A 14,728-nucleotide genomic window follows, 5' to 3' on the forward strand; every position below is an offset into this window, starting at 1 on the left:
GTTGGGTCTATGTGAAGCCTAAATTGTTTCCCCTTCAGCTTCCCTAATCCTTTGAACAGCTCTGGAAACTCCTGCAGGATGCTCTCGGTGTGCGCTTCATGCACCTCGTTCGTGAAGAAGACAAGCCCTAAGTCCTCGGCTGTGTGACAGCTCAGGAGGGTACCCTTCCGTCCCTCTGTCACATGGAACCTCGCTGTGGTGGCGAGAGGGCAGCTGGTGGCGGTCGTTTAGAAAACACCTCTCAGGGGTAGGGGATCGACGCCTCCGTATGCGTATATTCTCACCTTTGTTGGCAGTAGAGGGGGCCGGTGCGCCAGTTGTTCGAACTGTTCAGAGTCCATGACGTTCACCGTGGCTCCTGTGTCTGAGTGCCTGTAGATCTGTGTCGAACATCCTGACCGAACACATAGGAGGCGGTCTGCGCCTGCTTCCCGACTGGCCAACGAAGGAGACATAGTACATTTCTTCGTCGTCGTCCTCTAGGTCAATGTTTTGGTGGTATGCGACATCTTCTTTCGCATCAGCCGTGTCGGCAATCGACAGCTGCTGGACTCTCTGTGTGAACCCTCTCTGCCTCCTCGGTGCAGGCCTCGACTGGCCACTGCGGCAAACTTTGGCATAGTGGTTCAGCTTCCCACACCGGGAGCACTCTCGCCCTTTCGCTCCGCACATGGCCGTTGGGAGGTGGTCCTCCCCGCAGTTCCCGCAGGGCCCTCCTCGCGGCGGCCTCGCCCTGACTGGTGCGGGCTGCGGTCGCCTTCTGATCACGTCGACACGTTCCTCTTTGACCTGCGGAAGCCGTGAGGTGCTCTGCATCGGAGACGGCCTGTGTAGAGCTGCGGCCATTTCTTCCGCCCTGACGTCCGAGAGTTCGTGGGACCTGGCCAACACCAGGATCTGGTCTAGCGTGATGCCGGGCTGGCGCAGTATCAGCTTCCTGAGTAGGACGGATTTGCATCCCAGTATGATCTGGCTCCTGATCTCCTCACGCTGGTCAGCGAACCCGCAGGTGGCCGCCAGCTTCCTCAGCCTGGCATGAAACATATCCACGGACTCATCCGCCAGCTGCAAGGAGCGTCTAAATTTGAATTTTTCGAAGTCTATGTTGAGCTGCGGGTCGAAATGCAGGTTGAGAGCAGCCACTGCCGCGTCGTACTGATCCGCGTTGCCGGTATTCGGGAGGGTCTGGAATAGGTCATAGATTTCTGGTCCCCCGTAGAAAATAAGCAGGGAGCGCTTGACTGTATTATCCGTTTCACGAGTCCCCGTGAAATAATTGTTGAGCTGGCCTACCCATGCTCGCCATCGGGTGGCCGCGGTGGCTGGATCCGCCATCTCACTAAAAGGTGGGAGAGGGTTAACTGTTGAGTGAATGTGGCGCGGTTCGTTTGCGCGCCCCCCTCCGCCTTGGGCCGCAGCCGGGCCCGGCTGGGCGTTGTCGCCTGCTTGCTGCTGCGTGCTCATGCTTCTGGGCGAGGCAGGGAGAGACGCGAGGTTTGATTGCGGGTGGGCAGCGCCTGGTGGCCGGGTGCGGGCGGGCTGGGTACTCACTCAGGCGTAGCACCGACTCCGATCTCTGGAATGGCAGTCACTTTGTAGCAGGCAGGAAGGAGCACACACCACCGCACCCAACTGGAGAGAAGGTTTGCTGGGCTTGACTTTGACAATGCTTGATGTCCCCAGGCCTTTGCACATGGGAGCGTGAGAAGCTCCTGCTCTTGCCAATGCTTGTTTGTTCCGGACGACTCTGCCCAAACGCGGCGGAGTACACTGGTGATGCGCCCGGCCGGCCAGGCCAGGCGAGGTAACCTCCCACGTGGTGGGAGCACTGGGCGGCCTCGCGGCAGCGTGCAGGCCTCGCAGGCGTCATTCCTGGTCTCGCGGGACAGCCGCGGTGCGCGCGCACACCGCGCTACTCTCGGCCTCTTTGAAGATGCGCACCGCCACTCGAGCGAGTCTCTGGAGAGGCGGGAGACACGCGCCAGGCTCCCGGGACCGGACGGCAGCAGAGCGCGAACCGGTCACAGCGAAGCCAGTCAACGGTGAAGGAGCGTCGTGGGTGGGCTCCGCTGACGCCGTGGCACCAGCTTTGGCCTGCTGAGTGCACGCAGCGGGACTTCCGGCCTCGTCACCAGTGTGGTGACCTGGACAGGCCACGCTGTGATTACGCTGGAGCGCTGGAATGACCACAGGACTGCAGGCAGTGTGGTTAACCCGGAAAGACCCCGAGCGGTCTTCCGTGACTTTATTTATACCTCGAGGCGAGCCCGCCTCGAGGGGTGTGGAATGCATGTGTGTCTTGTATACATTGTGTGGTAGAGGCCGAGTGGCTCTCTACAGGCATGTCAAACCTGCTGAAATCTGGGCCCCTATCAGGTCAGTTAATTACGACCTGTGTGTAACCCCCCTGTTTATGCACTGGGTCAGAATTACGGGTTTATAGGTATTTAACACATCCAATTATCATCGGATGCATTAAATACCTCATGCTTCGTAACATTTTTGCCAGCGCAAGCCTGTCAAAATTTAACAGGGGAAATGAGTACCGCATTTACAGTACCATGAGTATTTGGGGTTTAAGCAACAAAATCTGTTGAATGTATGTCGATACTTCGCATACCATTACTTTGCGCGATTTTAGTGCAATGTTTTTACTTAGAATAAACCATTACTCCGCAAGTTTTAACTGCGCATGCATTTATAACGCTAATGATTAGAAAAGTACTTTAAATGCTTTTATTCCGCATTCTATTACTACGCATAGCACTACTATATTTTTTTTCTTGTAATGGTTTATACTAATTAAAAAAATCGCACTAAAATTATGAGAAGGGTTTTAGGGTGGGGGAGTTTTTCTTAAAATCGGCTATTAACTCATCGTGAATTATAAAAAATATCTCTTTTTAAAAATTCACATATTTCATAAATTTTTCACAATTAATATATCCTTTACAAAATTATTATTACACTACCCTAAAACACTACCCCCTGCACATCCCTCCCCCAACCCACAGTCCTGTCCCTACTCCCAAACACTACCCTTCTTGACCCCGTCACTACCCTAAACCCAAATTAAACCACAGAAACACATTAAACTACAGAAACACAACCCTTAAACTTTAAACCGAACCCCCTGCACAGCCCTAAAAAAATACGCTGCCCCACTTACCTCTCTCCCCTCGTGGTCCCTCTCTTCACCTTCACTCGTGGATCCACTCTTCTCCTTCTTCAAGCGTCTTAAGAGCAGCACGTCGTTGTTTGGAAACGGAAGCACCTCCTTTTCCAAACAACGATGTGGATAGTCTGCAAAGTATTTCACTTTGCGAAGTAACGGTAATTGCGCACTAACACCATGCTAAATAAAAGCGTGCGTACTAAAAGTTCCTTCAAACTAAAAAATGTGCACTAATAGTAATATGTAGAAAGGCCCAACAAGTAATGGTAGATTACCAAATCTGCATCATTTCTCGCACCCAATAAATCACGAACCATGTGGTATTGTTATTTACCAGGTGCAATCAATAGCACCCTGTGGTGTAGCAAAGAGGGGTGATGAGGTGGTGGCTGCCCGGGGCGGCACGTGTTTTGGGGGCGGTGGCCTCCCCCGCTCTTATCTGCGGCTACCGCAGGAATTGACCACACCCCCTCCTCTTAGAAGGGGCCAATGTGGGAATCGCCACTCCCCCCGCTCTTATATCCCGTGCCCGCGGGCGGTAAACGCATGGACTGCCATGGGCAGCACATGGTCTAGCTATGCCACTGATAGCACATATACTAGTAAATCAGGCTCCTATGATTGGATTCCGTACATTCCAATCTTACAGTGATGATCAGTTGTTTAAGAACCATGAAGGTGGGTGAGATTGGAAAGAACAGTTTGCTTGGGAGATGCCCTGTGGGTAGTGGTACGCAGCTCGAAAAACCAGCTCAGGGTTTACAAGCCTGCTGTGGTTTAACACGGGGAGAGCGTGCAGCTGTGGCGACAATCTCTGAATGAATGTCGCAATGATGGGGCTTCGCCTGCTTGGTGAGATCGCAAGGGTTTGTGAGCTGACTTGGTTAAAGCCTTGCTCTTCTCAGGATATTTGAGATACCGATGCCTCTGGGAGTGTGTGCTGAAGACGTGTACACACATGGGCTGGGCAAACCAATGCATACCTATAATGAGCTTGTGTGAACTGCTCAATATGTGCTTAGTGGGCTTTACAACTGTGTATAACATCAACACTGCACACAATCCTACCCCCTGAAGAGTAATCGGGGTCCAGGCCACAAGCCTTAGTGTTGGTTGAGAAGATAGCACCCGCTGTGGCAGAAGATGTGTTGAGCTGCTTCTCCAACAGCTACTGCATACCAGTACTACAGAAGATGCCACGCAGGAGGATGGCAGATTCGGTGCGTTGGAAGCCAGTGGAGTCCGGGTGTGGTGGAGCATAGGAAGGGAAAAAAGTTTGTTTGTGTTTGCTCAAATGATTTATACTATAACACGCCACATATGTATAAACAGGCCCGCTGGAATTATGCCGCAAGGGAGGGCCAAATTGTGCGACAGGATTGACAAACATATGTAGCAAGAAAAAGCTAATTGTGTGGCACCATCTTTGACAGTATTATGGTATTTTGTCATTTTAAAACACCAATTAAAACTCTTCAGGCATAGTTGTGCTGCAGCGCGAGACTGGAAAATGGGGAATAACCTTTCCCCGATACCCTCCCTGCATCGCAGACCCGACGTCACACTAGCTCATTCACACACGCAGTCATTGGTGGGGCCCATAACACCAACACTCACACGTCTCTCTCACTGAGTCTGCACACAAGGAGGGATGAGTGATTCAAGCGCTGGACATGTGGGGGAATACCTTATTAACTATAGGAAAATATTTACATTAAATACATTATGTACATCTGCATCTGTAGAATCCTAGCTTTAACATCAAGGCACTCCACCCACTTGGTCGACGGACCAATTAGTTGGATTGGTTGATGGTGATTGTCAAGACCAGCTTAACCTCACTACAACAATATATTGAATTGCATAATTAATTGACTCTAAAAGAATCACGAACACCTGAAATCATTTTAAAGATTTTATGTAATTAATTTGCATAAAGGAAATTATCATTTATTCTCTCACTATTAATTTTCACTTGAGCATTGCCATTTATTCAGGACATAAATCAAGAAACTGTTTAATAAAAGTCATGAAGAGAAAATGTAGGTTTGCATTCATTTCATTATTCTCAAAGTGGTTAAAAATCAATCCTTGGTCATGTAACTGACAGAGGGTTCCAAAATGAAGGATCAGTGAACCATAGTTAAAAACATGCATTTAATTCTAAAGATTTCCTACACTTAAACCTTCCTACCCAGCCATAAAACCCCAACTTACTTAATTAACCCTTGACCTCCTCCACGACTTCTCTCACCCAGGCTAGTGTCCTGCAACGATCTCAAACCTACAGGGGTCATCAGTGCACAGTCTGGTATAATTCCAAGCTCCCAGCATCTCTCCAAAGCAGCTTTTTTCCTCCGCCTTCTCTGATACCAAACCCCAATTTTGGTCTGATATTTATCCTGTGTTTGTTGGCTCTCTACCCTCAAATGTTTCAACTCTTGTCGTTTCCCTTGCTCTGATTGGTCATGACAATGCAGTTCTCAGCTCTCAGGATGTCTGTTCATAACAATGTAGTTCTCAGCTCCCAGGATGTCCATGAATAACAATGTAGTTCTCAGCTCCCAGGATGTCCGTGAATAACTTTGTATAACAAGCTGATAGATACAAATTCGACTGTCCACAGTTCATTAGCAGGCATTCAAAGGTTCATTGGCAGGGATTCAACTGTTCAGTGTCAGGGATTCAGCTGTTTCCATGTGGTCATTCTTTGGCAGGCATTCGTCTGTTTCTCTTTGGCAGGCATTCAGCTGTTCTCGTGCTATCATTCTGGCTCTCAGCCATTACCGGCATGGCCTCGAATATAGTCAGCTGGAGTTGCAAAGTTCAGTGGAGCACAGTGCATGCACGAGGTTCCTCCAGCCAGATGATGCAAGCATTCTCTCCTGCGCAGAACCGGGAAAAACGAAGCCATCTTGAAACTGGCCACCAGCCAAACTACGATAAACACACACAAAGAAATGTGAATACACAGAAAATAAGTGTTTTCTGTCCCCCCCCCACCCACCAGGGCTAATATTTATCCCCTAAAAACTGTTACCTAGCGGAAAAGCATCACTCTGCAAGCCATTAAAATGAAGCAAAAGCAGCATGCAATGCACAATGTACACTACAACATAGACATGCACTATTACACTATTTAAATGCGCAAAATAGATTAAAGGTGCGTTTTACACCATTAATTAATATGTTAATCAAACCTGTTAATGCAGAGCATCTCCCACATGTAATGTGTGTGCTGTTGGTTAATACACAGCAAACAAAATTAATATATTACTTTGTTATGGGGGTGATTGGTCTGAACGGGGTACACACAAAATCTTCTGTACTCTGCTCCATCAATCCCCCCTTTGATGATTTAATCATCACCAAATCCCAAACCACCCATTCATCCCACTAAATTGTATTCGATCGACACTTCTTCTCAATAATTTTGTTAGTTCAGCATATTTTTCTCATTTCTCCTGTTCTCGACAAAAATATTATTTTTAGTTCTAAATCTAAAACGTACTTATCCTTGTGAAGTGCAGTTCTATCTACTTGTGCAACTATTGGCACATTCTTAACAGGAAAAAATCAAGTACTGGGAGAATGGATCACTTGTCCTGTGCTATCAAGATCTTAGCAGTCTGTGTAAGAAAACCCTCATATGAGTACACAGGTCGGTGGCGGTGTATCTTGATTCTCCGCCTTCGTGTACTATCACAGCATCTTCATTGGGTTTCTTTTTGTTAGTATGCTGTCCTCCACCTGGAGGTAGACCAACTGATATTACAGTAGCGTCCAGGTATCAAAAAAGGAGAGGGATGTGCAAAGTGCTCATAAGTGGTGAGGTTAAAATTCCCTACTCAACTCTAAAAACTGCAAAAAAATTTTAATGAGAACAAGAGTGGAGTGGGAAATTAAAATAAAAGTGATGTTGTTATAGACAGAGTTAATAGTCTATTACATCAGTGGATGAGGTCTGTGAATAAGGTCAACATGTTTCAGCCTTCTCGTGTATTCTTGAGGCTTTCGTCAGGACCAAAAAGTAAAAAAGGGGGGGCCCGTTCTGCCGCCTTTTGGTGTGTGATCAGGTGATCACAATTATGATAATTCTTTCGAAGAGTTGTTGACTCTGTAATTTAAACAAAATTTAATTATAATTATTCTACCCTCTTTGCAGCATCGATAATACAGTGACCATTCGTCCTATATCATTGATGGGGCTGTGACAGTAATAATGTAATAATTATCGTGCTTCCAATTAAGCACTTCGAATAGGAAATTTACGCGCTAAAAACAACTGAGCAGTCAAGTAGAGACTGGCATGTGGGCTACAAGAAGAGGAAAGTAATGAGATTCACTGGATATCTTGGTTATGGTAGCACTTGTGTGGTGTCATAATTTGAGAGTACACATGCTTAGGCATGAATGAGCAGTCGGTCGTCACTGGTGGTTTAAATGTACTTACGGGGGTATATCTAATTAAGTGAATTAGATGACATTAGTCCACTAGTTCTCATTCTACGTGTGTTGAGCGCTCGTATTTTTCGCCTTTAGTTAGATGGCAAGAGCAGTCTGTGTTTATCGTATTTTACAGAGGAGCGCATATTTGACTGTCGAAACTAACAAACAAATAGATAGTTCGCTTCATTCATAAGCGTCATAATTTGCATCGCTAGTGTATCTTTACCGTGAATAAAGAGGCGCGTACATTTAACCCCTGAACCAAACAAACAGTCAATTCATTTATCCGCCAATTTGTAAGGATTAAAATTCCCAGATTAGTATGAGTATAGTAATTCTCTCTATTACCTTGCTCAATGTCTTGTATGAGCTTCCTCGGGACTTCAGAGATCAAGAAACCTGTTCCTGTAAGGTTAAATGTTAATTAGTTGGGTGCTCTTACCGCGTTAGTCTTCTGTCTCGTGGTAGCAAGTAGCAAGGGCTTACCGGTTCTTCATCACGCATTGCTTGTGCTGACTCTGATCGCCGTGTCCCGGTTAACGCGGGGCCGCGTACCGGTCGTTTTTACCTGTTTGGGGTTAGAGACTAAAGAGAGACTCTCATTCCTGCATCTGGTTGGCAAAGCGGTTGGCAGAGCGGTTGGCAAAGGTCTTCATTGTTGAAAGAGAAGACTATGGTGCAAGATATAAGTTGACATAGACCAAGTTAGAGGAATAATTAATTATAAAACAAATCAATAGTTCCAGAATATGCGATACATTTAAAAATGATTTGTATAAATGTGATCGCTTGGTAAAGGAGGGATGAAATACTCCGAGGTTTATTTTCAAAAGCTTATTTTCAGAAGTTATTTAGTGTCATTATGAGGGAGTATTATTCTGTTTTTCTAAGGTTGTTGTTCAGTACTTATTTTTTACTGAGACTATTCTTTTTTGAAGGTGATGACGTGATGTAGGAAACCTGAATGGTTTCTATCATCTTCTCTCGGACTGGCATCTGATTATATCATCTCATTCATGAAGTCACGCCAGTGTATGCCATGGGATAAAATCATTCAATCCTTCAATATCTGTTTTGAGGCGATGTACCCAACGCTGTTCTTTTTCGAATAAGATGCGTTCAGCATTGTTTGTTGTTACTGACAGGGTTTCTAGTACTACCCACATGAGATCTTCTGAATTGTGGTTATGCTCAATGTAATGCTTGCTCATTTTTGTTGTTGCTCTCTTGCAGTTCACGTTGCTCTTGTGTTCTCCTATGCGGAGCTTGACTTTACGGCATGTCATACCAATGTATCTCTTTTGGCATGGGCAGGTGATCATGTATACCACGTGGCTGGTATTGCAGTTCGTGTGATGTCTCAAGGTCCATGTGAAGTTAGGTAACAAATCAAGTTTTTTTGTGGCTGTTGTGAGCTTGCATACGACACATGACCCACATGGGTAATGGCCCGTGATGGGACTCATGTTCCAGAGTGATGTTATGTTCTCTTTTTTCTTAATTGGGGCTGGCCTGGTATGTACTAACTGATCTTTCAGGTTACGTGTCCTTTTGTTGGCAAACCTTGGTTTAGGCCATTGGAGGGTGTTTGAGGTTAGAATCCTCCAGTTGCGATTTATTATCTTCTTCACAGTGTTGCTTGACGTGTTGTAAGTTGTGACACATGTTAGAAGGTCTGCAGGTGGTGTTTTTGGTGTTACTTCAAGAAGACTCTCCCTCGCTTGATTGCGTGCTCCCTTTTGGCACTTTTTGATAATTCGGTCAGGGTAATCATTCTTAACAGGACCAATAGTAAAATGGTACAACACATCCTACACTCAAAGCAAAAATGTTATATCTATTTTTAGGACTGTCCATATCCGCTATGGTATCTAAGTTAACCTATAAATGAAATCTACTAAATATGTACCGTATGTACAAAGTGTGTTTTCACACTTGAATGACTTTCTGTCCTTTGCCCCTTCTTTTATTTTGACCACTTGGAAATGGTTCATGAAAAATCGTCTTTGTCTTGTGTGCTAAAACCCAGAGGTGTTTTCTGTAACACTGTTAGGGTGGCCTCAAGTCGTTTTCTTTGTCCTGCTCACTGTCGTCACTGTCCCTTTCCTTTCTTAAATCTACTTCTTCTATCTTTTGTAAGACTATGTAAGTCCACTCAGGTGGCCTGTTCAATTTCTCCTGTTCTAACTTGTTTGTCATTTCAGAGATCTGATCTTCAAGAGCTGTTGTTCCTTTCCTCACTATCTTATACTTGAGTCTCTTTACTCAGATGGGCCACATGTGTGAATCATCCTTCTCCATAGGTTCATAGTCTTTGTTCAGAATTTCCTGATCATCCGTTTCTTCTCTAATGTCAGACAAGATAACTGTCAGGATTTCTGAACCTTCTTCTCCCTTGCTTTCAGTCTCTGTGTCTGCTTGTATTTCACTTCCCTTTATCTTGAACTGTATGATTTCTGAGTCTTCTGTTCTCTCTTTTTCATGTCCTTGCCTCTGCTCTTGACTTTGTTTCTGTCCTAGTTCGGCAGTACCATCTAAATCGTTGTCAGGTGAAAAATCATTGAGTCTTACACCTTGCTGTACACATGCAGAGTCTGTTGATCTAGTATCACCAGTTTCACAGTCTGCTTCTCTTCTGTTAACAGCTTCTGGTTGCTCAGCACCTGATTCTGAACGTGTATCCGAAATCTGCAGTTTATTTCTCAGTGGCCTATCTAGTCGATCAGGTACATATGCTTCTCTCATTGCTTGTCCCACCAGTATCTTGTAGGGATTTAAACCTTTCCTTCTTTCAGGTGCACTTCTCATGGTTATTGGAACTAAGGGCAAAGCATCCGGCCATTTCAAGTCAGTGGAATCACACTTTTTTGCTAATTTGACTTTCATTGTGCTATTCACTTGCTCACCAACTCCAGAAACTTCTGGACAATAGGCACAATGCAGTTTCTGTTTAGTCCTTAGTATTTCACAGATCAGACTGATAACTTTGTTGGCGAAATGAGTTTCCCTATCTGTGTGTGCCTGTCCATGATACATGCGTGCAAAATGGCAAACATACTGTCGGGCATAACAGCTCTTTCATTTTGGTAAACCCAAACATCATCCTCTTCTTTTTGTGTGCAACCTTTTTTTACCCATGTTTTCTTTTCCTCATCGCTTACCTGATCCTGCAACTGCCTCACTTCTTTCCATATTGCGACTGTGTTAGTAAGCATGAGATATTGGGAAAAAGTGTCTTCCTTCGCCCGTGCCTGATTCAAAGAACAATTCAGTTTTGTGCAATAATTTGCCAATTCATCTGCAAACCAATTCCCTCTGGTAATATAGTCAGTTTCACATTTGTGAGCATCAGGACATGCTAATGATCCCCTATCAACTATTCGTTTCTTCTTCATTCTCCACCTGCTTCTCCATTTCTCAACATCCCTCCTTTTTCTCAATGAGCAAGCAAAAGCTTCTCCCTCATCCTGCTTATTATTTTCCTCCACTAAATCTGGGGGTTTCTTTTTCTTATCCAGTTTCCCAGCTAGGTCTGGTGGTTTCTTTTTCTTCTCATGTTTTCTTGTGCACTTGTCTCCTAATTTCTCAAACCCATTGCATTTAAAAATATATTTCGTTTCTGCAACGTGCAGTTGTATTCCTGAAGAACTCATTGTCTCATTTGCCTCTTCGTTCATGTGTACCCTGAAGCTTTTCTGAAATGGAAAATTTCCTGAAACATTATTTCATATTTTTGAGCCAAATCAGTCAGTCTACCATGTGTAGTTACTGCACATGTATTTGTTTCCTTACTCAGGGAAATTAATTCTTTTTCCTGACACTTGTTTACATTTTCATGATTTAAATAGCAAGAACTGTTAATTTCTTCATGCTCAAATGTTGAATTTATAACACTAAGCCGTTTCACTTTTGCGGGCTCTGGGTTAATTTGTTCCCCTATGTTTTCTATCTTTTTAATTACCGCTGCTTCCTCAAACCATGTTTGAAAAATCTCATCTTCAAGTATATTTATTTTATCTTGGGCTGTGAGTGCTGTAAACGCTGTTTCTCTCCCATCTTTCAATGCTTGGACTGTCTGGGGTAGTTTCTGTTCAATAATCTGTGAATTCTGAGATTCCAAAGTAAACCCTGACATATTTACTCCTTCTACAGCTGTTTGAATCTTTTGAGTAGGGACCATATTAATTTGGATAGTCATAATTTGTCTAGGCACTATCTGTGCATCTGCAGCTTGTAGTTTTTGCACTGAATCAGTCACATTTAAAGGAGTAACACCTGGAGGTATCACTGCCAGTGCTGAATAAACAGATAGTGGGTCAATCTGAAATGTCTGCACATTTCTCTCATTCTGCATTTTTCTCTACTCAACAGAAGCAGTAGCCACTGTAGTACTTGCTGGTACACTATTTTCAGGTTTTTTTTATGGGAACCACATAAAGTGGTGGACACTCAGTTAACAATACATCCATTATTTCATTCCCTGAATCATTATTTATTTGAAGCTTTTTATCATCAATAATTCCCTTCTCCTGCATCTGGTGCTTTACCTTTTTATCCTCACTTTTGCAAACAGAAATTTTAGAATCTATATTCATCGGGACTGATAAAGCTTCCATATTCATAGGCAGTTCTTTAAATTTTTCAGACACTTTTCGTGTCCTGACTGCTAACTCATTTTCTTCTTCTTCTTCATGATTTGACCTATTTATCACTTGTGTTTCTTGCCAAATAATCGTACTGCTCATTGGAAGGAGTTCTGGCTTCGTTACTGTACTATTAATTTGAACAGATTCCTGTCTATGTATTGCACTATTCCCTATGGGGACTGGAACAGTTTGGGAAACTTTTGTAGTTTCTGCTGGCGGTGCCTTTGGCACCACTGTCGCAAGCTCCCCTTGATATGGAGGTGGTCTGTTACCCAGAATGTCATCCAGCAACTCATCTTTAGTATCACTGTACCTACAGCCTGAAATTTGAACATTCTTCTTTTCCTCTTTCTTTTCACCTCCTGTAGATCCTCCCATACTCCTGACAGGAAACAAATCATTTGGTACATCCACCTGTTGCCATGTACATATTCTGTCCTCAATATTCTCATTCCGATATTTATCCAAACCAAAATCATAACCTCTTCCTGATCTGTGGCGTTGTTTCTCATACACTGCATCTTCCCAATCCATTAATGCTTCAAATTGCATAGGTCTAGGTTTAGGCTCAAGTTTCTCAATTGTTTCTCTCCAATGCTGCAAAATTTTTATGTTAAAAGAACCTTCTGGAGGAAATGCAAGCGCACCGTCACCTTTTGTATATCGCACCCAATTCTCAACCCACAAGCAAGTGTGATAGCCATACTTCGTTAGCATGTGAAATACAGGCGTTCCCAGGGGAGAGAATAGTCTCCACCCGGCTTTACTGCAGGCTTGTCTTTCACAAACAATCTTTTTACCTTTCCAAACAGCGAAACTTTCTTCTTCTCTTTAGCAATATAATACATTTTTCCCTTAACTTTTGTTTTCGCGTTCAGCTAGAAACGTCAGTGCAACACAAACTCTCTACCAATCAGCTTCCTCTGTGCTGTTTCCTTTCCAACCAATACCACTGTGGAAACACACCCGTAAGCAAATCAGAAAGCTCGACGTCACTTTCGCATCCACCTATCCCAGCGCGACTTACACTAACGCACCAATCAGGAGCGTTTACGTCACCCTGTAATTCTCCACTCCTAGTGCGGCGTACACTAACGCACCAATCCGGAACGTCTATATTAGCCAATCCCAGCGCGATCTTTTTGACGTCAGCTTTTCTAGCTACTCCTGCTCCTGCTCCTGTTGACCCCCTCCTTTACAAAATGTATCGGTAACTTTTCTTTATGTCCTTTTAACTTGCGAATCTGTTAGCAACGACATAAACCGCCACCATTGTCCGCTTCGCTAACCAAAGAATAGTTAATGACCTTTCTTACAAGAATTCCGTCTTACCCGAGAGCAGCGCTTACCTCTGCCCTACTACGGAATCGTTACTTCCGTTGATAAAGTAGCACATCCCTCTACCTTACCCTTCTAACAAGCATTAACTAACCGTTTCTCCAGAATTAAGACACCTAGTTGGAGACCCAATGCTCCTGAGAAATAAAACCAGAGTTAAACAATTAACCTGAATGCTATTTCATTCACGCACTTTCATACGGAAAATGTAGTTTATTCACACAGACTTCTGTCTTTCCCGAGAACAGCGAACAGTCTGTCCTACTACAGAATTATGACACGTTAATAAAGTAGCACTTCCCTCTACTTTATCCTTTTAGCAAGCTTAGGCAGCACCTATTACCTTTCTAGAGATAAGCGTTATCGGAGTGCCTTCTGGACCCCTGGTACCGAAGACCAAAATTTCACAGGTGACCTTCGCCACCATACACTTCTTTCATACAGGAGATATTTTCTAATGGCAACACGCGACAATGTCACCGAATCAAACCCAGACAATGCGTTGTGCAACTTCAATCATCACACGTTTTCCCCGTGTACCTACAGGGCAACAACAATTCCGTCTTTCCCGAGAGCAGCGCTTACCTCTGCTCTACTACGGAACCTTTACAAACTTCTGACTTTCTACATCCCAGAAGCCGTGCAAACAACATAGAACTCAACGCAACTGAACATAGAGTGTTAATACATAAACCGATACCTATCCACAATCGATAATCAATAAGCTATTTACAAGCAATAATCACCAAAACCAAAATAATAAATACCATCATCCTGTTACCAAGAAACACTGCTCCAGCGTGGAGTTTCCTATCCTCCCTTCGTCACAGACCAGATATCATACTAACGCTTTCACTCAATACATTCATTGGTGGGGCCCATAACACCAACACACACACACACTCATTTGGTCTGCTCTTACTGGAGAGATAGATGTTCCAAACGCTGGCGTGAAAAGAATATCTTTTAGTCTAATAAAATTCTATTTACATAAACATACACTGAATATCCTCAATCCAGTACATCTTAATCCTGTATCTCTAGATATCCCTTCCACTTTGCCGATGGATCAATTTAGTTGAATTTGGAAAAGTGATTCTAATCCTTTTCATTTATATTC

At 44.1% G+C, this 14,728-nt stretch overlaps 1 protein-coding gene across 3 annotated transcripts in view; it reads left to right on the forward strand.

Annotated features, from left to right (window-relative positions):
* Positions 1-14,728, forward strand: part of TMEM45B (transmembrane protein 45B) — a 333,246-nt gene that overhangs the window by 25,666 nt on the left and 292,852 nt on the right. The window contains exon 2 of one of the 3 annotated variants that reach the window (XM_085647202.1): positions 10,270-10,350. The exons of the other annotated variants lie outside the window; for them this stretch is intronic. The gene's annotated coding sequence lies outside the window, so the exon portion shown is untranslated. The remainder of the gene's footprint in view (positions 1-10,269; positions 10,351-14,728) is intronic. 3 annotated transcript variants of the gene reach the window in all.

The sequence above is a fragment of the Triturus cristatus genome, chromosome 3_2 (genome assembly GCF_964204655.1).
Source record: "Triturus cristatus chromosome 3_2, aTriCri1.1, whole genome shotgun sequence".
NCBI lineage: Eukaryota > Metazoa > Chordata > Amphibia > Caudata > Salamandridae > Triturus > Triturus cristatus.